The sequence below is a fragment of the Rhinolophus sinicus genome, chromosome 15 (genome assembly GCF_057876585.1).
Source record: "Rhinolophus sinicus isolate RSI-liver-muscle chromosome 15, RSI-T2T, whole genome shotgun sequence".
In the NCBI taxonomy this organism is placed as follows: domain Eukaryota; kingdom Metazoa; phylum Chordata; class Mammalia; order Chiroptera; family Rhinolophidae; genus Rhinolophus; species Rhinolophus sinicus.
This window is the reverse complement of record NC_142515.1, coordinates 117,696,550-117,722,371: the sequence shown is the minus strand read 5'-3', so window position 1 is coordinate 117,722,371 and position 25,822 is coordinate 117,696,550. Positions and strand designations below refer to the sequence as shown.

The 25,822-nt window shown below is 36.6% G+C and overlaps 1 protein-coding gene and 1 long non-coding RNA gene across 7 annotated transcripts in view; one reads left to right on the top strand and one right to left on the bottom strand.

Moving 5' to 3' along the window:
- The first annotated feature begins 2,885 nt into the window (after nucleotides 1-2,885).
- Nucleotides 2,886-25,822, top strand: part of IL15 (interleukin 15) — a 78,713-nt gene continuing 55,776 nt past the window's right edge. For 2 of the 6 annotated variants that reach the window (XM_019730785.3, XM_074338484.2), the window contains exon 1: nucleotides 22,863-23,000. The gene's annotated coding sequence lies outside the window, so the exon portion shown is untranslated. Of the gene's footprint in view, nucleotides 3,028-22,182; nucleotides 22,310-22,362; nucleotides 22,502-22,862; nucleotides 23,001-25,822 lie in introns of those variants that run through there. The other 4 variants (XM_088792595.1, XM_019730787.3, XM_019730786.3 and 1 more) reach the window with 4 other exon arrangements.
- Nucleotides 18,981-22,902, bottom strand: LOC109446926 (uncharacterized). Its single transcript, XR_002137297.3, has 3 exons — nucleotides 22,764-22,902; nucleotides 21,837-22,545; nucleotides 18,981-19,527 (listed from the first exon to the last, which is right to left on the bottom strand). It is a non-coding gene; the product is annotated as an uncharacterized LOC109446926 (long non-coding RNA).

The following is a 25,822-nucleotide window of genomic DNA, read 5'->3' as shown; positions in this document are numbered from 1 at the left end:
CATCAAGGAATTTTCCTAGAAAGCACCAGGTAATAATAAATAGAAAATTGAAAAATATGGATAATAGAACTAGAAGTCTAAGCATAGAAGTAATAGTAATCCCAGAATCAGAAAAAAAAAAAAAAAATGGAAATGAGAAAGTAACTGAAGAACAAAAATCTTCATAAAATTAAAAATGAGAAACTCTGATTGAGGTTCATAGAGAAACAGAAATGTCAAACAGGAAAGGAAAGGAAAACTCCAGACCTATGCACAGTAGAATGACACTGAAGAAAATTAAAGATAATTCTAATGGCTCAAGAGAACAGATAAAACACAAAGAAAGCAATCAGAGATACATCAAATTTATCAGCTGTTGCACTGGAAATAAAGAGATAATGGAATAATATTTTCAAAATATTGAATAAAGTTGTTGGGGAGATTGGAGGAAGGTGGTCAAAGCACAAACTTCCAGTTATAAGATAAATACACACTAGGGATGTAATGTATAACGTGATGACGGTAGTTAACACCGCTATAGGAGCTATAGGAAAGTTAAGTACATCCTAAGAGTTCTCATCACAAGGAGAAATGTTTTTCTTTTATACTTTTTATTGTGTCTATATGAGAAGATGCATATTAGCTGAATCTATGGTGGTGATCCTTTCATCAAACCATCGTACTGTATGCCTCAGATTTACACAGTGATGTTTATCAGTTATTTCTCAGAAAAGTTGGAAACAAAAAGATAGCAAATGAAAATAATTTTGTACATAGAATTTTATACCTAGCCAAACTGTCATTCAAATGTGAGGACATAATAGCCTTAGAAGTTGTGTTGGGCATCATTCTAAATGCCCCCCCACAATATCCCTGGCCCTGGGTATACACATCCACATAATCCCCTGGACTGATGAATTTTACTCCTGTCATGAAGTTCTGTTGGATGGCACAGTTGACTTGAAGAAAGAGAGATTATCTTTGTCTAATCACATGAGCCCTTTAAGATTAGATCTAGAGGTCAGAGACATGGAGAGTCAGAGATTTGAAATAGCAGAGACATTCTCCTGCTGGTCTTGAAGAAGTGACAACCAAGTTTTGGAGAGGGTGACATGGCAGGAAATGGCAGGTAATGTCTAGGAGCTGAGAATGACTCCTTAGACAACAGCCAGCAAGAACTAGATTATGCCAACAACCTGGAAGTGGATTTCTCTTCATAGTGTCCAGACCAGAACTCAGCCCAGCCAACACCTTGTGTTCAGCCATGGGAGACCCTAAGCAGAGGACCTAGGTTTTGGTGCAGAGCCCTAACCCACTGAAACTCTGAGATAATAACTTTGTATTGTTTTAAGCTGCTTACTTTACAGTAAGTTGTTACACAGTGATAAAAACATATGCGGGAGTCTTGCTACATAAACACTTTGTTGAAAACTAGAGTTTTCAAATAAGAAGAAAAATCCAGCAAATACTTCAAGATTAGGACAAATCAAGAACAGAAAAGCATTTTTATTTCACTAACAAATATAGTTGGAAAACTCCTAAATAAAACATTAGTTAATTAATTCCAACTGTGCATTTTTTAAGTCATGATTAAGTGCAGTTACTTTTAAGTCATGATAAATTACCCCAAAACTTACCAGTGGGGGAAAAAAACACCACCAACCATTTTATTTTGCTCTGGGAATTCGGGGGTCAGGAATTTGGAAAAGACTTGAGTGCAGCATTCCTCAGGGTCTCTTTCTGCTGTAGGTAGATGTTGGCTGGGACTGCAGTTTTCTACTTTGCCTCATAGTTATAGGCTGTGATCTTCAACTTGGCAATGTGATAAGAATTGGAGGAATTTAAAATGGCTTTTTGTGGTCTGACCATGGTATTCTTTAAAGGCCTGCTTGGGTCTCAAAAATCCTATTTACCAGTCAAAGTTGAGAAATGGCTTCATTGTTCTAGCTGCTATCAGCCTTTCCCTCACAGAAAGGTTGGGAGCCACAGAACAACACTGTTTGCCATTTAACCTAATATGAAAATGTTAAAATCAAAAGCAAATGGAGACCTATGCTATTTTATTAACCATTGTCACCACAATAAATTTTAATTAAAAAAAAAAAAAAATGGAGACCAGCTCAGAAAATCCCCTGAACACATAAAAATAGCTTAGTTATATAAGCAAAGCTTGTTAGGCTACTTTGCAAGAGTAACTTGAACTGGGTTATTTCTTGCTTATGCCTCTGAAAACAATAAGCAAAACTTGAACTACTTCCCAGGTTGATATGAGGTAACCACCAAAAAAATGCAACCAATCACTGTAAAAAATAAAAAGTCATTGCCTTCTCACTATAATAAGCTGTTTTATCGCAATATATCCCTGAGCCTCATTCCATGTTTTGGTTTGAGTGTACACATCAAAAACTGCCTTTTTAATGTGTGTACAATGCGTTTTTACTAATACTTCAGTGATTCATTGGTTACTTTGGCTATTTATGGATGTTTGACAAAAATTTCACACGTATTTTTTATTTACTAATGATTGCACCAACTACTACACGAGGTCTGACAATTATGTTTGCGAACTTGTTGAAATGATGTTGCTAACCTTTTTTGATATCAGAGATTATTCATTATTAATTTGTACCAGTTGGACAAACCGTTAGCCAAGTTTACTATTTGAAAAGGCTGAGTGAAAAAGTTAGACGACCTGAACTTTTTGCCAACAATTCATGGCTCTTGCATCACAACAATGCACCAGCTCACATGGCACTGTACGTGAGGGAGTATTTAGCCAGTAAACAAATAACTGTATTGGAACACCCTCCCTATTCACATGATCTGGCCCCCAATGACTTCTTTCTTTACTCAAAGATAAAGAAAATATTGAAAGGAAGACATATTGATGACATTCAGGACATCAAGGGTAATACGACGACAGCTCTGATGGCCATTCAAGAAAAAAAGTTCCAAGTTGCTTTGAAGGGTGGACTAAGTGCTGGCATTGCTGCATAGCTTCCCAAGGGGAGTTCTTCGAAGGTGACAGTAGTGATATTCAGCAATGAGGTATGTATGTAGCACTTTTTGTAGGATGAGTTTGCGAGCTTAATTGTCAGACCTTGTATGTTAAATGCTGTGTTTCAATTTTAGCTATGAAGATAAATAATATTTGTGCCAACGAGAAGTTCCTAGTCTCAGGGCAGAGACAGATGTGTAAAAAGCTGATTACAATTTTACATAACTAGTCCTGTAATACTGGCATGAGCAAAGCATTGTGGGAACATGGAGAAAGCTCTACTAACAGTACTCAGGAAATAGCTGTGTCTTAGGCCACAGGATTATACTCCTGCTAAAGAACAGGACTGTTTCATTAGCAAAAGATAACATAATTTAGACAAAGTATGGTGCTGCTTTGTAACCACAGGACAGAAAATGTCAGCAACCTTTACCTGAAAGGAAAATAGTTTCTTGCCAATTCTAGATGTTTGACCTAGTGTCACATGAGGAAAACCAACCAATTTTTGGTCTCTCTTGTTTCTTGTTTGCTTGTTACTTTTTTGTTGTTGTTATGGTTTAGATTTTTTAATTCAAAGATTGCTTTCTGAAACTCTATTTTCCTAAGAATATGTAGTTAAAGATACAATTTTGTCTTCAAAAATTAAATGTTTTTCTTTTTTAAAATTCTCTTTGATTGTTATTTCTGATTGCCTACTATTTGTGAGACATTGATGAAATGCTGTGGAGCATAAGATGGAAAAAAAAATCAGCGTCTGGCCTTATGAGGCTTCTATTCTAGTACAAGCGACTGTGGAGCAAAAATATTTGGTAAAATAAAATAAGTGCCATCAAAATGTTACAAGAAATGAGGTGAAGGTGCTTTGGGTTTTGATCTTCATGCTTTTTGTTGTTGGTTGTTGCCGGTCACCTCAACAACACAATGTACCTTCAGGTTTCTGTGTTTAGTATTTTTATAGCTTCATCCTTAGAATAGAATTTTACAGCTGGAAGCAACTCTAGATGAGAACACTAAGTGTCAGAGAAGTTTAGTTATCTGCCCATGGTCGTATGGTTGAATCACAAGATTGTGATGCAACCTTTTACATACTGCCTGAATTAGGAACTGCAGCTCCATAGCCTGTTGCTAAATTTGGCTCACAACTATGTCTTCATGTTATTAATTTTAGGTACTTCAGTATTTCAAAATAATTTATTTGAATTACTTCTGGCAGGAAATGCCTTCTTAAGTTGATATATATATGAATACATATCTATGAATGATTTGACCATCTTCCAATGGTGAGCCTCCGAGGGCAGCCTGAGTCTGGAATTGCTTCTGATTCTGTGCTCCACAGCACATGTGTATACCACATGAAATGCTGTGCTTGCAGTTCCCAGAAACTGCTGGGTTCCCCTTAGCTTCTGTGTCTTTGAATCGACAGCACTCATTTCTTAGGACAAACATTCCCATCTTTTCTTTCCTTAAACTGGGTATTATTTATGTCAAGACTCTGCTAAGGAGCCGCCTCCCTAGAAAGTTGGGCCTGTCTAGCTTTGATATATCTTCTAATTATGAGCATCCTGAATTTATCTGTAACAAAACACCTTGACTCTATGTTGTAATCATCTGTTTACTTCCAAACAAATTAAGGGCAGGAATTATCTGTTCGTCTTGGAATCTAGAGTGCTGTGCAACATCTCTTGCACATTGAAAGATTTCAATAAATGTTTACTGACAAATGTTATTTTGTTAAATAATGTAAAGATGGTAAAAATGGCATGACAGTTCAATACTCACTTGTAGTCTCTTAGAAAAGTACCCTAGCATACGTACTTTCTTTGGATTTGTGATTTAGCATGTATGCTTTTCAGTCTTTAGTAACATGTTAAAATCCTCCAGGGAAAATAATTATAAATCTTAAGTTATACAAATAGTCAAAATGATATTGAAAAAAGGGGAGTAGGCAAAGAACTTTTACTACCTAAAAAAATATTTTTGAAACTATGTCTTCATAATGTTGGATCTAGGCCAAAGGGAAATGAAAATATACAAGAGAGTAGAACAAGAAAATCAGTAAAATGTAAAGGGAAGCCTCCTGTAGCGAGGGCTCCTTTGAGCTGTAAGTCTCTATGACTGATGATTTTGCCAACGGAAGACTGGCAAAGGGAAACAGCTTCTACTGGGCAGTGCACCTGGGTTTTGGATTCACCACGTCTCAATCACGTCTGTCTATTAGTTTATTTTAGAAATCTTTTTAAAAATGGACTCCCTTGTGTCTCTCTGGCCTGCTGTTTCCATTTTGAGGAGGTTCAACTCAGACAGACTCCATAACTGAAAGGTGGGAAGAGCACATAAAGCCTGACTTGTCAAATGGACATGATATATTCAAGAATGCAACTGGCCTGGTTCCAGTGGCTTCTTGACATTACAAGAAAAAGTTGCAGCTTTCTCATTGGGAAAAACTTCATCTGCTGCTTGAAGCAAAGCAAATTTATTTTCTTGATAAAAAGATTCCCCTAAATGCCTAGGCCTAGTTCACCTATAACTTGGCCAATTTGAAACCTGATGGTGTCTACTGGACTGCAGCTACAGTTCAGCCTCATTTCTAGCTATGCAGGATAAAAAATGGACAGGGTTACTTTGCTCAGTTGCAGGACTCAGGCATTTCTCATGGCTCTGTCTAGTAATTCTCTCAGCAAACCCTGTTATACTTTTATTCACTCTTGACTTTTGTCAATGGTCTGGCTAGTTGGTCTGGTACTTGCAAAACTACAGACTGGCAGGTTAAAGATAGCTCTCTTTGAGGCCATGTTCTTTAGAAATAAAATCACAATTAACAATGATAGTGTCTGAGTCACACATGTAGATGCCCATGGTAAGGGCTTGTTTTCTGATGAGACTGCCTGGAATGAAGGTACTAATGGAGGCTTCTCCACCCAGATGCCACCATTGCTGCTTGATTCACCATTGCACGCACCAGACACAGCAACACATTCAACCTCAGAGACTTGGCACAATGTAAAGGACTCTTGGTTTTTGAGGTTTCAGAGGGTACCACTACCAGACTTGTGACTTCTACCAAAAGTTGACCCATGAGTCTTGCAGTGGGGGAGACTGTATCACACAGGGCATTGCCCCTGCTATTCCTACAAGACTGATTATATTCGTTAGACCTCTGAATCTTTCAGAGCTGTCCGTAGTGCCTCACTGCTGTTGATGTGTTTTTAGGGTGCAGTGTTAGTTTTCCAGCCCAATCACACAACTTGAGCCATATTATTGTATCCCTTGAAAATAATCTATATCATGTTTTTGACTTTCTGGACCATTTGTTTTTGGAATATAATGCACCTTTTATCATACAGGCCACTCAACATTTGGTAATGGTCATGGTATTCAATGGACTTTCCACACTTCCTACCACCCACAGACACCTGGTGTTTTTTTGGAGTGTTGGAATAGCTCCCCAAAAATATCTCTAAAAGATTTTTGACTCTCATATCTTCTCCTTGTCCACAAACCTTAGTAGGTAGCTTGGTCACTAGATGTAACTGGCCCCTCTCAGTCACTTCCTGAGTATTGATCAGGATGAAATGGATGGGAGAGTATATGGACTTATTTTGAATATAGAAAATATGGGTGAAAGCAAGGTATCCCTAGACCACAAGATTACCTTGCAGTTCCTTTTGTAAGTTGTTAGGTCCAAAAACTACCCTCAAAACTTAGTATTCATTGGCAAAAAGTAATACAGATCATTTGAAACCATTTTTTAAATTTCCATTCTTAAGCACATACCGTCATTAATGGGATGTGTGCACTCGTGAGGCACTGCCCAACTTCTCAGACCCTGAAACAGATTGGGTACTGCCACCCTCGTCTGTTTCACACTGATGACCCTGCAGAGTGCCACTTTCTTCTTATCCCCTCAACCTAGGAAACTCAATAGTTTCAGAAGGTACAATGTCCCTCAAAGGAATTTAATAATCTCAAGTCGAAACTGAACTGCCTTGAGCTAGTAATTCAAACAATGTCTGACAGATATCAGAAGTTAGTGTGTTTACACTGCAAAATCTAAACATCCTCCATCCACCCCTGTGACTTTACTGCAGGAGGCCAGTCCACGACGTAGGAACCACAGGGTCTCCTGGTTTGCGGGACTTTGGGAACTCTAACATATATACTTTTTATGTTGAGAGAAGATTTTTCCCATCAGAAGACATTCTGTCTTTACAGCAAGCAGATTTAAGGACTGCATTACGTTCTGAGTTCTGCACTCTTCATAATGAAAAATCCTGAAAGGAAGCACATAGAGGAGTAAAAGATTTGAAGCTGGGCTCCTGTGGATTTGTATCTTGCATCCACTACTTAATATCTGGGGACCAGCAAGTCATTGAAATTCTTTAAGCCTCGGTTCAAGTGTAAAATTAAGATCATGTTATATATACCTCACTGCAGCACTGTGATGATTAAATGAGATAACGTAAAGCTCTCAGTCAAATACCTAGTACATTAGAAGTGCTCAATTAATGTTAACTATTAAAATGAGAATTTTAACCATTAGTTGAGTCTGAAGAAAAATTTTTTAAGATATTGAGTTTTTCATAAACAATTCAAGTAGCCATAATGTCAAGAATATCACTAAATTAAATTAGGAGATTGAGAGTGAAAAATAGAGATTTATGAGCCAATTTAAATAAATGTGAATCATTTTCCGAGGACATTCTATCTTGTTTAAGAGCATACTGACTCTTAAAAAATAAGTATGCATCAATTTTTATTTATTTCATGAAAGTATAACCCCCCCCAAAATTCTATTTTCCAAATTATCCGGAAAATTAAGATGGCATAGTCCTAGGAAATTATTAACAGTGTTGGTAAGTTGTTTTTTTGAATACTTTTTAAAACCCATGTAATCAAATTAATTACATGATTTATACGTGAACTTTTATTTAATAAAATTTATATGTAATACAGCATTCTATTCATCAATATAAAGGGTAAATGTTAGAATCTCCTGAATCTTTTTCCCCCCATTTAAGCTTATTGCCAGTTTCTGAAGTTTTCCACCCTGTTCCTATCAAACGTTTTCTCAATATGAGCAACACAGATCTTGAAAACTATGGCATTTCTCATTTTCCTTCTGAATGCAGAGCAGAACTTGGGGAGGGAAGGAGGAAGAGAAAGAGGAAGGGGTGTGTGGCGGGGGCAGAAAAATCACCCTACACCAATATGACAGCTGCATACTCCAGGGTAAAAGGAAAAACTTGTTGTACTGGCTTTCCTCATTCTTACCAGTTTGCAAATCATTTGCGATACCTGTGCTTGGGTTAGTTGTGCTTGGTTGAAGAGTTGATTTAAATAGTTACTTTTTAAAAGTCCTTGCATGAAATTGTAATTTCTAGATAAGCTTCAGATGTAACTGAAAGAGAGAACAGTTAATAGCACGTTTAACTATCTTTGCATCTGTGAGACATGAGTTTACCACAAGCCTCAAGCATGTGCTATTTATTGAGCAGTATTGTTCCTATGAACTCGGACTTCATGGAATAGTAAAGGGTAACAATGAGGTACTGGAACAGAGCGAGTGCAGTAGTGAGCCTGAGGCTCTGGTAGGGCAGGGATGGCACAGCTGTAATGAAATGATCATCTCAGATACGGCAGGCAGAAGGTGCTCGGCTCTGTAGGACTGAGTGAAATGAATCTGTACACTTAAGCATAGGAAACACAAAAACAATAGTAGTGGATCAGAATGAACTAATGTTCTTGGCATGAAATCATTGGCATGAGATCCAAGGAAAAGAAAACTACCTACTCACCCTCAGCATCCCAAAAGGAATCTAAGAACCTCTCTCTAAAATCTTGAAAAATGTATCTACGTTTTCTGTGCATATTTCTCTACCTCTGTTCTCTCAGTGGTACTCTAAAGGGAGATTTTTCCCTCTCTGTCTCCCACCAACACAATGGGACAAAACAGAAGCAAAAATAATGACCCACATGAGCCACTGGCACAGAAAGATTACCATGTACCTTTGCAGAATATTTTTATTCTTTCTTGTAGAAACTTAATTTGATTAGGGGTGGGGAGAGGAGAAGACAGAACTGAAAAGAAGGACCTGGCCAAGAGTTAAGGGGTAGACAAAAAAATATCATCAGATGAAGTCTCAACATTGAGTAGTCTGTCTTTGTAGACCCTCCCTGGAATCCAATATCTGTGTCCAACTTCCTTTGTGAAATCCTAAACTTTTGTATGCCCTTCTGAGTGGAAGTATCTTAGGCAGGGGTTAAGTCATGAAGGGAAATCTCTACTCTTGACCAAGGTGGAAATAAACAGAACCAGTTGGGCCAATGTTAAAATCTTCATATGAGGTCATTGGTTTTGAGCAACATTCTGAGTTCTAGGAAATTCTGCAAAAATAAAAAAGTCAAACAAATCTTTAAAATGCTCAATCATTTAAAAAAATAGAAATCACACAAATAAATGGGATCAAAAGAAATTGATGGAAATTCTCTGAGGCCAGGAATGAAACAAGAACACAAGTCCAAGAGGTAACTTAATCCTGAAGTTGCCCACTGACTCAGGGAAATATGACCTCTGGTGGCTTAGAGCTTTGGTTTTAATGACTGTTTTTAGAAGACAGTCAAGACAAAGACTAGAACCATTGTAATGAGGAACTAGATTGGAGACGCTTGTGTAAAGTCCAGAATTATAAATACCTAAATCAGGGAAGGGATGAAATAGGAGGCTTCTCTGACTAGGACTGGCTTTGGCTAAAGGGAGAAGCAATAATTTTCCCAAAATAATTTTGTCCATAGGCCTGCTCTTCAATGGACTTGTAGCTTTCTGGGATGTAGAGGAAGTAGGCAAATTCTTCCTTGGTGAACACGTTCTCACATCAAACCTTAACAAATTTGCAAAGAATTTTAACAAACATATGCTTGGAATCAAAGAGCATGAAACACATAAGTAAAACAAGGAATTGTGAGTGACAACAGGACCAACAGATAGCAGAAACAGACAAATATTGGAAGTACTATATATATAAAATTAGTATGACTAATAAATGTATATAAATAAAATATGGAATGAAAAACATGAGTAGGGAACAAGCATCTATCAAAGATGAGGAGGCATAGTTAAAAAAAAGCAAAATTGAATTTTTAGAAATGAAAAATGTAGTCAATGAAGTTAAAGCTAAATTTACAAAATAAGAGTTTAAGGGAGAATTGTTGAGCCAAAAGATATAAATTAAGAAATGATACAATTGGTACTCACAGAGACAAAATTATAGAAAAGGACAAAAGAGAGTTTGAGAAACATGGAAGATAGAATGAGCTAGTCTAACACATATCTAATCAAAGTTATAAAAAAAAATAATAGACTCAAGAGGCAATATTTAAATGGATAATGGCTGAGAATTTCATGAGAACTAATGAACTCATTCTGATGAACACCAACAAATCCCAAATAAGATAAATTATCATACATAGGTACAATTTTTAAAAAAAAAACACTGCAGAGCACCAAATAAAATAGCAGGTGTTTAGAAAAAGCAGAGAGAAAAGATGGATATGAACAAAGGAATGGCAACTAGACTAACATTTGACTTCTCAACAGACTTCTCAGTGGAAGCCAGAAGATACTAGAATTACATCTTCAACCTGTAGAAAGTTTCTTTCAACCTAAAATCACACCCAACAAAGGCATCTTTCAAAAAAGCCAAATTAAAGACATTTGCATGTAATCAGTGGCCTACGGCAACAGATTCTCCCTGAAGAAACATCTGAAAAATATACTTCAGGAAGAAGGAAAATGTTGCTAGAAAGAAGGTCTGAGATGTGTAGGAACATGGGGCACAGAGGGAGATACTGGAGAGGGCTTACAGGAAGCTTCAATAGTCTGCGCAATGCTCTATTTCATTGTACTTTAGTTATATATTATGTATGTTACATGTGTTCTTTTATGTACCAAGTGCATCATAATTTTAAAAATAGATGACAAGCATTATATGGTCCCTCTAGAAAAAAAAATACTGTAGCATAAGAGAAAGAAGAGCATATTATTCTGAAAATCTTGTGAAAATCAAATTTCTGGCAAAACAATTTATAAGAGGAGGGGAAAAAAACAACTTTTAGACAGCTGTCTGAAAAAAGGATTCATGGACTTCCTGTTCCTAGAAATATGAGTATCAGTCATATGTAAAGAACAGGCAGAAACAGAGACAATGGATATTATGCAAAAATAAGACGCTAGGAAGTAAAGGGAGGCAGCTGGAAGGACAACTGGTCAACACAACAGCAATAACACAATAGGCCCTCTGAGAAACTGGGGCAGAACATTACATCTGTGCATTGAAGGAATATTTCAGAGGTCTCTTAGAATAAGGAACAAAATAACCAGGTGAAGGAGATGAAAAAGGACAATAAACATGAAAAACAGAACTATTAATAGATACAATTTTCAAAGTATAGATAGTGCTGAGGAAAGAAGCAGACAGTAGGAACATTTCACAACTTATTTATTGAACACCTCTTGTTTGTAGGCCCTAAGCTGATATACGCATGATTAGTCACTTACTAGTTTAGTATACTGTTGGGTGAGGCCCGCATTATTTCCCCATTACAGAAGAGGAGATTAAGCCTCGAAGAAGTGGCTTGCTAAAGATCATATAGTTGGAATTTGAACCCAGGTTTTTCTGATTCAAATGTTTGCACTGTTTATCTTTTCCAACAAAGTTAAAATACAAGTTAACTTACTTTAGATAAGAGTCATTTTGTATTCATAATAGACAAAATATCAGAGAGGAAAAAAACAATATTAAAACTTTGTACTCCAAATAAGGGAAATATTATATATATATCATACATATATATAATATATATATAATAAATATAAATATTATTATATAATATATGTAAGTATAATACATAAATATAACATACATATGATATTATATTCATATATATGACATTACTATATATTATACGTATAATTATATATATATAGATCACATAGATCACAGGAGCAAATAAAGACACCGTTATATATAATCTATGAGTGTGAATGCAGATCTAAAATCAAATCAACAACTATTGAATTCAATAATTGAATTGCAAAAGAATAAAAACCACATTCATAGTTTAAACTTAGAATTCATATAATGTTTGATTTAAATATGTCAAAGGAGAAAGTATATTGTAACATATTTATATAAACCAAAGAAGTTCAATTAGAAGGTAATCTGAGTTGTACCCAAAGGCATTTAACAATCTTACAACTCCTCTTTAATAAAATGACATCAAATGAGAATATACTTACTTCTTTCATAGGATAAAGAATATTTTGTAATCAACATCCAAAATTGCATTTCAAGTGAAAATGCTAGAATAATATAATTCCCGATAAAATCAAGAAGCAAGGTGGTGATGCCCCTTCATGCACTCTCCAGGGAAAAGTGACTCTTAATAAAAGAACATAGTTACGAGATTGGGCTATTGAGAAGCAGGACACATGATATTATAGAATCCTAATACTATTAAACACTCAAATCATATAACAGAAGCCTGAACCATATTAAATTTGCTCAATTCAATATGGTGAGGCCTCCTGACAACCAGACAGCTAGCCTTTGCTGGTAACAATCTGATCTCAACCTGTTCACACCAATGAAAACTTTAGCTTGTATATTACCTTAAATTAATTCTTACAATACTTGGAAAGTATGGTATGCTTGTCAACATTTTAATGTAGAACCTGGGGCTCAAAAATGGACTTCTCCAGGATCACACAGGAATTAAATGATTAAATTACTCTGTCTCTCTCTCCAAAACCCCATATTCCTAGTATATTTTATTGCCTACTGTGTGCCAGGTACTCAACTCTAATCCTAAAACTAGCACCACAAGGAAGGGATTATAAAACAAACAAATAAGCACACTGTTTTCTCTTCAATCTCTCCCAGCTCTAAGCCATTTATTCATTTGGTTTCTGAGAGGCTAAGCATCGCCAAGCCTGTACCAGGCTCTCAGTGAGGAAACAGATACACACCTAAAATAGATTGAGAACAAGCACATGTCAATACACAAATAAGGACAAAGGAATGATTCTAAAAAAAGGACGTGAATTGAAGGCAACATGGAAGCGCTCCTTGAAGGACTAATCTCAAGATGACCTTTGAAAGAAGATATGGCTTACTGTGTCAAACCTTAGTCAGAAAAAGAGCTAGACTGGCACATTTGAAGAGACAGGAGTAGGAGACAGCAAAATGATGTGCTTGTATAATGATACAAGTTAATAAAGAGAGCTGGAACTCAGTGGATCAGCTAATGTAAAGCATTTTAAGTAACGGCCTCAGGAGTTATATTTGATTTTCTAGGCAACCTTAGGGTTCAGCGTGACTGCCATCAAGTATGTAAAGTTGGTGTTTGATCTTTCCTTTTCCTTTGCAAGTCAAAATAGCAATTTATCATCTGTTTCTCTCTATGTTAATTTAAAAAGCTACCCAGTAAAGTCTGTTTTACTGCTTATTTGGAGGCATTTTTCATTGAAACTTTAGGTGCAGACGTAATTTTTTTCTCCACATATTAAAGACTATTAAATTCTGGCTACACACAAAAAAAATCAGATGGCTCAATTATAAAGTTGAATGCTTTACAGGTTTCCAGAAGAAAAAAAATATTCATTTCACAATTACTTTGAAGTAATATCACAAGGTCATTTTAATTGGCTTTTTTTTTTTCTTTTTGTCTTATGATTGTTTATTGGTTCAGGCTCCAAGAAAGTATATGTAAATCTGTGTGTGTTTTATTAAAACACAAGTGGAATTATGAAAATGGCACTTTGTTCTTTCTCTAGCTATATGTCTTTTGGCATATTACTTATTGAGCCCCAGTTTTGCCATATGTAAATTGGACATATAAGTCAGACCTTTTTGAGTTTAGTTTTAGGTTTAAGATGATGCATACGCGTATTAAGCCACAAGTATACCTGCCATAGGGTAGGCAGTGAGCAATATAACAGCTGTTAATTATATATGGGTCAGTCCTCAGTGAGCTTGCAAAATATTAGGGAAGAGGAGGCTTTGCTAATAGAGACGGGTTCAAATGTTGGATTCACCACTTAATTTCTGCATGATCCTGGACAAGTTTATCTTGAATCTTCAGTTTCCAAATGAATAAAGTGCCCACTAAAGCCAGATAGATTTAAAACTAGACATAACATTAGAGTATTTCAGTTTTGTATTTTCCAATCATATCATACTGACATCACAAAACAGTATGTTCCCTATCTCAGTGGATCGACCTCTATGAGATAAGTTTTGTATAACGAATGGTACTTGCTTAAATAGATCGTAGTGTTTGAGCCTTTAATTCCAGTATTCCTGTCCTCTCAGTTTTTGAGTACAGAAGAATTAGCATACATCTGGCATGAAAATTCCCACTAAACAATCATAGAAAACAAGCTAGCCAATTAAGATAATACTGTGATATTACCTGAAAGCAATTATGGTAGAAAATTCTAATAAAGTTTTTTGTATAGGGTTATCTGCAAACCACTATTTGCAGTTATATTAAACTACAAAAATCAACCACAACACATTGTAAGCTTCTTAATGATGGCAACTAAGTCATATATTTTCCCTTTGGAAAGGAGGTACTATAATTTATACTGTTCTACATCGATGTAATCTGTGGCACATAATGAATTCTGATTGCAGAGTTAGCAATCAATAAATGCTAATGAAAAGGATGATTTGATAACATTAGTTACAGACCTGTCAAAGCCTATTTTTAATCCACAAATCTTAGATTTCCTAAACTAACCTTATGTATAAATGCAAACAATGGTAGATTTTAAAGGGAAGATCTGTGTTTTGGGAAAAAGACAAGCAAATGAAGCAGCAAGTCTTCTTCCACAATTCACATACTCATAATTAGTTCAGGTATGGATGAAAGTACCGTCAAATGCCATGTATAACGATTTCCAACACTTCCTCTATTTTCACTGTTTGAAAATAACTTTACAAAAATCAGATATTAAAATTTTATTAAACTATAATTTTATTGTTAATTCTTTAAATTCAAATATCATTATGGTCACTTCTGTGAGTTAATTTTTACTTCTTTCTCCATTGTAATTTTATTGCTCACTGCCTGCCCTATGACAGGTATACCCTTGTGGCTTAATACGAGTATGCATCATCTTAAACCTAAAACTAAATTCAAAAATGTCTGACTTATATGTCCAATTTACATATGGCAAAACTGGTGTTCAATAAGTAATATGCCAAAAGACATATAACTAGAGAAAGAACAAAGTACTATTATCAATGTTAATTATTTGGCTCTATTCCGTCAATTAACATTGATAATGGAGTTTATTCCAGAAGAAAGTAATGTGCCTTCAATAGCACTTCGCATGTGTGTTTTCTGGGATATAAATTCTGTAAGAGATTAATTGATGTTTTATTTCAAATGGTTCTTAGACCAATAAATTTGAGAAATAAGTCAAACGATATAAAATGGACTTTTCAATTGCAGGATTCTCTGGAACTTTTAGTATGTTGGTAGTCATTTTTGACCTTAAAGAGAGAAAAACAGTTTATATGTTGATGAAACCCAATTATATCATTTTTTTCCTTTCATAATTAATACTTTTTGTATTCTGTCCAAGAAATCATTACCTACCTCAAGACTGCAAAGATGTACGTCTATGCTGTCTTCTAGAAGGTTTAGATTTTTAACTTTTACATATATTCTGAAACATTTCTGTTCATTTTTATGAGCAATACGATTTTGGGAATTGAAAATATTTTTTTCAACTAAAAAACCCAGTTGTTCCTTTATCATTTGTTGAAAAGATTATCTTTTCACTCTCTTGGCACAGTTGCCAAAAGCAGTTGGCCATGTTTCTGGATTTTTTCTGAACTCTTTATTCTGTTCCATTGATTTTTGTTTGCATTTTTATGCCATTACCATATTGCTTTGGCCTTTTATAGCTTCATATTAAGTCTTGATTCATGGTAGTACGTATAGATCCTCCAATATTGTTCTATTTCAAAAGTCTCTCCTCTTTTAGGTTCTCTGTATTTGCATATCAAGTTTAGAAGCAACTCATCAAGTTGTACCTGCTGGAAAGCCTGCTGGAGCTGTATTGAATATATAGATATGCTTGTGGGAGGAGACATCTTAACGTTGAATCTTCCAATTAATAAATATAGTATCTCTCCAAACATTTAGATGAAGGGTTGAGAAACATTTTCTGTAAATGGAAATGTAGTAAATATTGTAAGCTTTCCTAAATAATATGGTCTCTGTTGCAATTTCTCAACTGCAAAAGCAGCCATACCCAAATAAACAAATGGGTGTGGCTGTAAAAGCTGCAGGCCATAATTTGTCAACCCTTGATTTAGATCATCTTCAGTTTCTTGTAGCAGTATTTTGTAGTTTCCAGAGTACATGTTGTTAAATTTATGCTTAGGTATTTTATGTTGGATAATTTGGAAATTATATTAATTTTTAAAAATTTCTAATTCTTGCTGTATACAAAAATATATTTTTATATATTTATCTTGTATCCTATAACCCTGCTCAATTCACTTACAGTTCTAGAAATGTTTCTGGTAGGTTCCTCAGGAGCCTATTATTTACAAATAAAGACAGTTTACCTTTTTCTTCCCATTCTTTATGACTTTTTTCTTTTTCTACTGTCTAAAATATCCAATACCAGTTGAATAGGAGTGACAAGAGCAGACATCTTTCCTTGTAGCTGATTTTAGGGGTAAAACATTTATGTTTCACTATAAAGTAAAATATTAACTGTAGATTTTTTTTTTTTGTACTTGTCCTTTATCAGGTTGAGAAGGTTATCTTCCATTTCTAGTTTGCTGAGAGGTTTCATCATGGCTGAACATTTAATTTTGTCGAATGCTTTTCCTCCTTCATTCAGTTAATACTGAGCATTACATTGATTGGCTTTCAAATGTTAAAGCAGCTTTGCATTCATTACATGGATAGTCTTCATTTGTTTCTGATGTATTATCCTTTTTATACATTAGGTTAAATTAATATTTTGTTCAGAGTTTTTGTGCTATGTTCAGAAAAACACTATTCTGCTGTAGATTTTTTATGTAATACCTTTGTTGGTTTTGACAGAGTAAAGTAATTCTGGCCTCATAAAATAAGTTGGCAAGTGTTTCTTCCTCCTATATATTTTTAAAGCATTTGTGTAAGATTGTATTATTTTTCCTTAATTGTTTAATATAATTTGCCGATGAATCCATTTGGGTCTAGATTTTCTCTATGGGAAGGATTTTAATTATGAATTAAATTTCTTTAATAGATATACATTAATTTAAACATTCTATTTTTTTGTGGGTTTGTGTGTGTGTGTGTGTGTATCAGTCTTTGTAACTTCTGGCTTTCAAGGAATTTGTCCCTTTCTTTTAAGTTGTCAAATTATTGCCATTAAGTTGTTTTTAATATTCTTTATTTTCCTTCTATGTCTGTAATGTATGTAGTGATGTCTCTTCTTTCAGTGTTAATATTGGTAATTTTATATTTTACCTCTTTTTGCTTGATCAATTTAGCTAGAGATTTACAAATTTTATTGATCTTTTCAAATACATAACTTGTTCTCATTGATTTTCTCTTCCATTTTAGCTTTTATCTATTGTTGCCTTCCTCCTCTCTGTGTGTATTTCCTCTTTTTTCCTAGTTTCTTAAGGTGAAAGCTTATTCTAGTGATTGTAACCTCTTTTATTTGTAATACAAATATGGATAACTATACGTTTTTCTCTAAGAACTATATTTGCTGTATCCCTTAAATTTTGATATATTTTGTTTTCATTATCATTCAGTTCAAAGTATTTCATGATTTCCTCTGTGATGTCTTCTTTGATTCATGGTTCACTTAGAAGCTTGTTGTTTAATTTCGAAAATTGTCAGAACATACTTGGGAACCTGTTAAATACTATTCTTGTTTAAATCGAGGACATAAGGCATGCTTGAAATATAAAGCTTGGGAAGAAGATAGTCTCAGGAATGGATTAATAAAACACTTCATATTATATATGTGTGTGTGCATATATATATATATATATATATTAGATATAGAGGTATATATACTATCGTATTATAAATCTAAGTAAGGTAATTAGAACTAGATTTTGATTGGTAAGTTCAGCCATAAAAGCCTGTTCAGAATAGTATTGTTAGCACATTACATCATCTCTTGGTTTTATTTAACCCCTTCGCCCCCTACTATGTAACACAAACATTTAAGATTCCATATACTTTTAAATATATTAAGAAATAGGTGATGGAAGGAGATTTGACTTTGGGTTATGAACACAATGCAATATACAGATGATGTACAAGGTCTGACAATTAAGTTTGCAAACTTGTTGCAGCGATGTTGCTAACCTTTTTTGATATCAGAGGGATTATTCATTATGGATTTGTACCAACTGGGCAAACAGTTAACCAAGTTTACTATTTGTAAGTGCTAAAAATGCTGTGTGAAAAAGTTAGATGACCTGAACTTTTCACCAACAATTTATGGCTCTTGCATCACGACAATGCCCCAGCTCACACAGCACTGTCTGTGAGGGAGTTTTTAGCCGGTAAACAAATAACTGTATGGGAAAACCCTCCTTACTCACCTGATCTGGCCCCCAATGACTTCTTTTTTTACCTGAAGATAGAGGAAATATTGAAAGAAAGACATTTTGACGACATTCAGGACATCAAGGGTAATACACTAGTTCTGATGGCCATTCCAGAAAGAGTTCTAAAATTGTTTTGAAGGGTGGACTAGGCACTGGTGTCGGTGCCTAGCTTCCCAAGGGGAGTACTTTGAAGGTGACTGTAGTGAAATTCAGCAATGAGGTATGTAGCACTTTTTCTAGGATGAGTTCACAATTGTAATTGTCAAACCTCCTATTATAGAATTGTACATTCGGAAACTATGTAATTTTATTAGCCAGTGTCACCCCTATAAATTTAACTTAAAAATAAAAAGGAAACATTTATTATTTAATTTTTTATTTCCAGCTTGAAACTAGGTGTCCTTTCCCCTGGTTTCCCGTGGGGTCACTTAACACTTCAGTTCAAACAGAATCATCCATCTCTAATAGGAACCAGCCAGAATCTGTCAGCTTGTCAGCTACTAGCTCTGCTGTTTTTAACTCTGCCAGCCTTTTGTCAGTCACTTTATTCAAATAATCTATGTTTATATTGGAGCTGTAATACCCACTGCAGTTTTATTATGGAAACACAATGAGGTCAGGAAACATAAATTCAAAGGAACTGATGAGTTTCCTTCCTGGTGGTGGCTAAAATTACTCTGGGGCAAATAAAATCAGACTGAGAGATACAGGCTGAGGGGCGATGGCTTTTTTCCTCACGGATTTTTTGTTTTAGAAGCGGTGGTGGGTGGTTGTCAATTTAGTAGCAGCAGAGGGTAGGTGATGTATGCTCAAGTCAGACCACCTGCGTTCCAATCCTTGCTGGGCCACTCACTTGCATGTGACCTGAGACACGTCGTGTAGTTTCTCTGGACCTGGTTTCTCCCTCTGTAAAATGGGGATAATAACAGTTCATATCTCATAACGTTGCTGAGGGTTTTTTTGAGTTAATATGTGTACGTAGCAAGCACCTGTGGGCCCACTGTAGCAACTACAGAAGTGTTAACTCGTACTGCTACAACTATGAAAAAGCACCACTTGAAAACTTAAGCGATCTTCAAGACAAAGAATATTTATTCCTCTATTGTCAGGACCACCAAAAAATCAGAGATGGGGAGCAACCTTGAGGTAAGGCTGCATTTCACTTTAACCAATATGGAAAATTGTGGCATCCTGGGTCATGTTTTTCAAAGCCCAGAAGATTAACTTGTTCTTGGCCTCTGGTTTGTTGTTAGAAGAACCATAAATAAGATCATAGTTATGGACTTTGAACACTAAGTCAGATGAGCTAACTTTTAACTTCTTCCACGTAGTCTCAAAAGCTTTTATTAGTAATTTGTTTTAAAGACAACTGCCCAATTGCCAAACATTGTATTTGGAATGAAAAATCAAATATTAAAACTTTATTATACTGTAATTTTATTGTTAATTCTTTAAATTCAAAGAAATATTATGGTCACTTCTGTGAGTTAATTTTTACTTCTTTCTGCATTGTAATTTTATTAGTTATCTTAAGGCAGATTTAAATGATTTCCTCAATCTTGGTCTTTGCTTTTAACTTGTACAGTGGAATTTACTTGTTCATTGGTGTAATTTTCAATATCTTACCAAACAGCCTGCTGCAACTGAAATACAAGTTGCATATATTAGACTTTTCTGTTCGTGTGCAGTGCAACAAAAACAAGTTATTCAGAAAACCCAATTTCCTTGAATTTCAAGCACTTAAATAACTACTAACTCAAAAATACTTTTTTTCTGTAATTAAGAAAACAAATGTGACCTGTATATTTGACAGGCAAGTAGTAGAGCAAAGCGTATCTTATGGATGTAATCGTTTTCCAATTCACTTAATGATAGTTTATCTTCCCAGTCTGACGAATGTTTTATATATCATCAGTTCATCTTGTTCCAGAGCTTACATGTATTAGAAGCTTGATCAATATTTGTTGACCAATTTTATTATTCTATGTACACAGATTGTACTTTAATGCTCAGCTCGTTAAAGAAAAGTCCCATCAGTTTCAGAGTGTTGTGAGACCTCTCCAGTAGCTTAGAACATTCAGGGTGGCCACATATGTTATTAGTGTGCTGTCAGCCATTGGTTCCCCTCTGCCCTCGGGACAGCTAACAAGATTCTGGAGCCCACAGGCTAGTGATCCCCAGCTAAGAGCAGATCTCCCTAGTTATCCTGGACAGCCCAAGTGCAGCAGGAGCTAGGATGTGATGATATGTCCTCTCTGGCTCTGCTAGTTGGCGTTGAGTGGCCAGTGAGGTGCCTTAGCATCTGGACAGCCACTTCTGCCACGAGCTGCAGAGCACACACAGCGCTGAAGGAGGTTTGGGAGGAGTACACTTTGCAGGAACCCAAGAAGCTCTGCAGCAGTCCAAATTGAGGCTGGGGACATAGATCTACTTTTCCATCCCTAATCTCTGTCTTCACATGGACACATACTTTAGTCCTTTTGTAGCTGCTGTATTGTTTGCAACCGACTCCAATCCAGCTGCAGGCCTGACCTCACAACTCATGCCCATTCTGCACAACAGAACTTCAACATACTGCTGTGAAAAAGTCTAATTTGAAATCATTGGCATTATCACAAGAAAATTCAACATTACATTGTCTTGGACAGAAAAGGATGATTGCTTCATTTCTTTAAATATAATTTCCACCAATGGTAAAATTTTGAATGGTCGTAAAAAACGCTTTTTACATTTTTATATCTCACCTATTTTGTTGACAGTGCCTATCTAGAGCTCAACTTTTTCACAAAAATGCGAAATGATTTTATGTGGAACTTTATGCACATTTAGTATTTAAATCACTTCCAATATTTTTCTATTTCACTTTTTAACATATATGTGATGCAAAAAGGATGTAGTTAATGTTTTACTAAGCTCCAGGGAGGCTTATCATTTTTTTCTATGACATAATTGAAAAATTTGGGGAAGCACCTTCCATTAGTGATTTTCAGTAATTCACATGTGTGCAAGGTTTTCAAAGTGCTTTCGAAACCGGCAGGAGGCCTTTTCTGCTGATTCTGTGTGGCACGCAGATCAGTCAGCCTCAAAGACATCAATCCCTTCCTTCAACTATTAAATAGTACATTAAATGGGACCAGGTGTACTGTTTACACCTGGCTATGCCCTAGATCAGCAGACAGGCTTATTCCTTCAAGTTCACCCTCCGTGCCAATTACCTTGGACAAAGTAGTTACCCAGGTGACTTTTTCCAACGTTTTCTCTATTAAGACTTCAGAGCCTTGTTTCTTACAGCCGGCGCGACGAGCCAAGGGACTGGTCTGGACGGAGTAGCCGTCCATCGTGATCCAACACAGTTTTCCCTTTCCTCTGGGCGACTTGGACGTGCTCGGCGCTCGGGTCTCCAGGCTTCATTGGGGAAGCTTCCCGCACCGTGTCCAGCCCGTGAAAGTGGTGGGTGGGCACCGAGCCGTCTCTTTGCAGGTGCCCAAGGGCGTACAGGTCCAGGCCTTGAGCTTCCACTCCCCAACCACCTCCTGTTGGTTGCCCCTGGGCTTGGCAGTGGTGGAAACCTGCCAGGCGTCCCAGTCGAGGGGGCGGAGAGCCGCGACACCTGGGGTAGTCCTTCAGGAGCCACTGCCGTCCCGCCCTTCCCCCAGCCGCCAACCACCGCTGTTTATCTTCGCCTCTGGTACTCAACTATTTTCTTTCACTTTTCTTTTCGCTGGGGGTTGGTACTCCCTGGGTTCAGGGCGCTCCGGGGAACCCCAGCAGACTCGCGAGCTGCCGTGGTAGCCCAATAGTGAAGCGATCTGGGGGGCCGCCCCCGCCCGCTGCACTGCCCGCGGCCCCCCACTCTGCAGCTGGGACTTACTTGATGGAGGTACAGAGCTGTTTCTCCACTCTGGGAGGGGGACGTGGTGGTGGCTGAAAGAACGACAGAGTTTTCCCCTAAGGCCTCGCCTTGGGCCCCTCCCGGCCCCAACTGGACCCACCCTTCTCCCCCCCCCAACTGCTCCTCGCCAGCTGCCCCGCCCTCTTATGGGGAACACTTGACCGTGACTTCAGTTTTCTTTTGCGCTTAGTGCAGAGGTTTTTCCCCCCACCCCTTCTGACCCTTTATTTCAATCGTGGGCTCTCCTTACCCTCCTCGGCTTCCAGAGGAAGGCAGATTGCTCGTCCACTTGCAGGTCCCGCGGGCTCTCCAGGGCTCTTCCCTTTTTGCGTGTTGTCTGCTGCGGGCGAGATTCCCGCGCGGGCTGGCTGAGAGCAGGGACGTGCGCCTGGCTATCCCCACCAAGCTTCGGGTTTGGAGAAGACGAGGTCTGGCAGCTTAGAGCGCTGAGTTCCACATCTAAACAAGCTCAGAAAGTTCAAGAAAGGTACCGCAACTCCTTGCTTCTTCCCTGCCCACTCCCAGACTCCCTACCTGCCAGTGCAAATGTGTGTGTGAGCGAGCTCGTGAACGGACGAACGTCTCTACCTTTGCAAAATCAAATTACCTTCCTCTCCTTTGATCAGGACACTTGCCTTCGTAGGGAGAGGAATTTGCAGGAATGGTCACTGTAATTCTATGCACTTAAGATTTTGTTAACTTCAACATAGGTACCGGGGATGCAAAAAAAAAAAAAGTATAGACATTTTAAGAGATGGTCAGCGTCGCTCAAGCAGTAGCTCACGGTAATCAGAAATGTCTGGACGCTGATGGTGACCACTTTGAGCACCTCTCGTAATTGCAGAAGTCAAACGTGACTTGTATTCATCTGTTGTTATCTGTATATATTACAATTTTAATAGTTTTTTCCTTTCTTAAAATGTTTATACATTATTTTGGCACCCTCTGTATAAAGCAACGTTATTCTTAAAAGATGCTTATCACAGATTCTTAAGTTGAGTTAGAACATTTGAAACTGGAAGTGAAGTGGTTGTCACTAGCTGTTTTCCATTGTTTTTTAAAGCTACTCTCTAATGTTACAACAATGGTAATGGCATCCACCTGTGACAGCTAGAATCTGCATCTTGTCAGTGTGCCTAAGGAGACTTTATTGACTGGATTGAACAAACATATCAGATCTGGATGGTGACAGCATCCTGCTGTGCAGAGGCTGCAAGGTGAACTGTCCTACCTTGTATCAAGGCACAATATAGATTAAAATTTATAGTCCTGTCCTTTTATTAAAAAGCAGTGTGGTGGGCATGGTGGAGGGAGATGGTACAAAGAAAGATCATAAAGATTTATAAAGGAAAGGACTGAAGACAAAGCATTAGCCATTTTAGATGTAAAAAGTGATGAACAATTTTAAATTTTACTTCATAAAGTCTCAGAAAGTTCTGAAGGTTTGTGATTGGGTTTTACTATCATATCATGTTTTTCCCTCTGTTTTCTCAAAGTTTTAGTCACACTCAGAATGACCTTTCTTGCAGTACCATCTGCTCTGTGACAGAGTGACAGAGAGGGGTTTAGGTGGCCACTGGTCAGGAACCTCTGCTAGGCAGAGGGATTCCATACTGTTGGACTCACTGTTCTCTGCTGCTTTGGAGTGGAAACTCCAAAAATTGATTTGAAGCTATAGTTTTGGAATTTGGAATATTCCTGCAGATTACTATTGGGTTTCAGAAAAACGATTTGATGCTTTTTGTTTTAATCCATGACATTAATATATAAATGTCAACAGCTGTGTCACAAAACATAATGTTTGTCAATGAGAAGCATGTTTATAAACTTCGTTGGAGGATGGGGAAAAATAGTGGTTTAAAGTTTATTGAAATAGAGTTTGATGATTGAAAGATTTTAAACCCTAGAAAGTGCTCCATCTCAGGTTTGCTGGCTCTCAGCAGACCTCAGAAATGCTGTGAATGAAGCCCTGAAATTTGTGTATAACTGGATTTTTCTAAGGAAAATATCCTAATATCCTAAATATCCTAAAATAATTCTAATCAGTATTTTAAATTGGTCTTGGAACCATAACAGTTTTTGAAACATTTTGAAGCATAGAAGACTGTCCTTTTCTTCCTCTCCTTACTGTTAAGTTTCATTCATTATGCAAGTATTCTTTTGAGGGTTAGTTAATGATAATACAGACAGTACTGTCTTTAGGACCACAACTTGAATTATGGGAAATAATACGAATCCTACCCAATTTGTTGAGTTCTTATTATTTACCAGAGATTGTTGCAGGAAGGTATGTATTTTTTTAAATTGTCATAATAAATGAATATGGTGGCAGAGACTGTATTTTATAGCTGAGGAAATGGAAGCATAGAGTAATTATATAACTTTCCCAAAGTTACAGCTAAAAAGTGATAGAGCTGGAATTTGAACCCAGACAGATTTAACGTCAGTGGTCTATATGAATTATGATACTATTTCCATAGAAATACTTCCCACAATTTGACAGTGACTATCAACCACCATTTCATTTTGATGCAGAGTTTTATGATAGAACGTTGGTTTTAAAGTGATTGACGTTGCTAATTATATATTTAAAGTTTACCTTTATGATCAAATAATATTTACATGAGTGTCTATATGTGTTTGACTCTATGGAGTAATTTGTTTTATGGGTCTGGAATGAAAACAGTGGCATAATTTGCATCAGTTTTTGATGCTAGAGCTTGACAGTAGGCAAATGTGGACTGATCTGTATTTCTGTATCTTTCGATGTACCTGTCTGGTCATCCACCCTAGGAGAAGCCTGGGATTTACGGGGAGATCAGGACAGAGGACTTTTCCCTTATATCACAGCTGAGGTGGTGTAGTATCACGTTGGTGCAAAAGTAATTATGGTTTAAAAGGTTAAAAATACTTGCAAAAACCACAATTACTTTTGCACCAACCTAAAAACTATTTGGGAAGTCTCCTTTCAGAAGGCTTTATGGCATGAAGGTTGGCAAGAAGCCAGCTTTTTTTTTGGCTTAATATTGACTCTTGGGTTTATTTATTTACCCAGCGATTACAGACAACTGCATGAGGCTGTTGAGAGTGAACGTTGTTTAATTGCTTGCTGCTACCCCATTTGATGGATTGGATGGAAAAATGCCGTAAGAGAGTTGAGAGAACATTTGGGATTTTAACTGGTACTGGAATGTGTTCTCTACTATTTAATGGTGAATTTTACTAATTAACTATTATAACTCTATAACTATTAGATTTATTGCTATTGATTATTTTGCTTTATGTCAAGGAATGGTATCCTTTTACAAA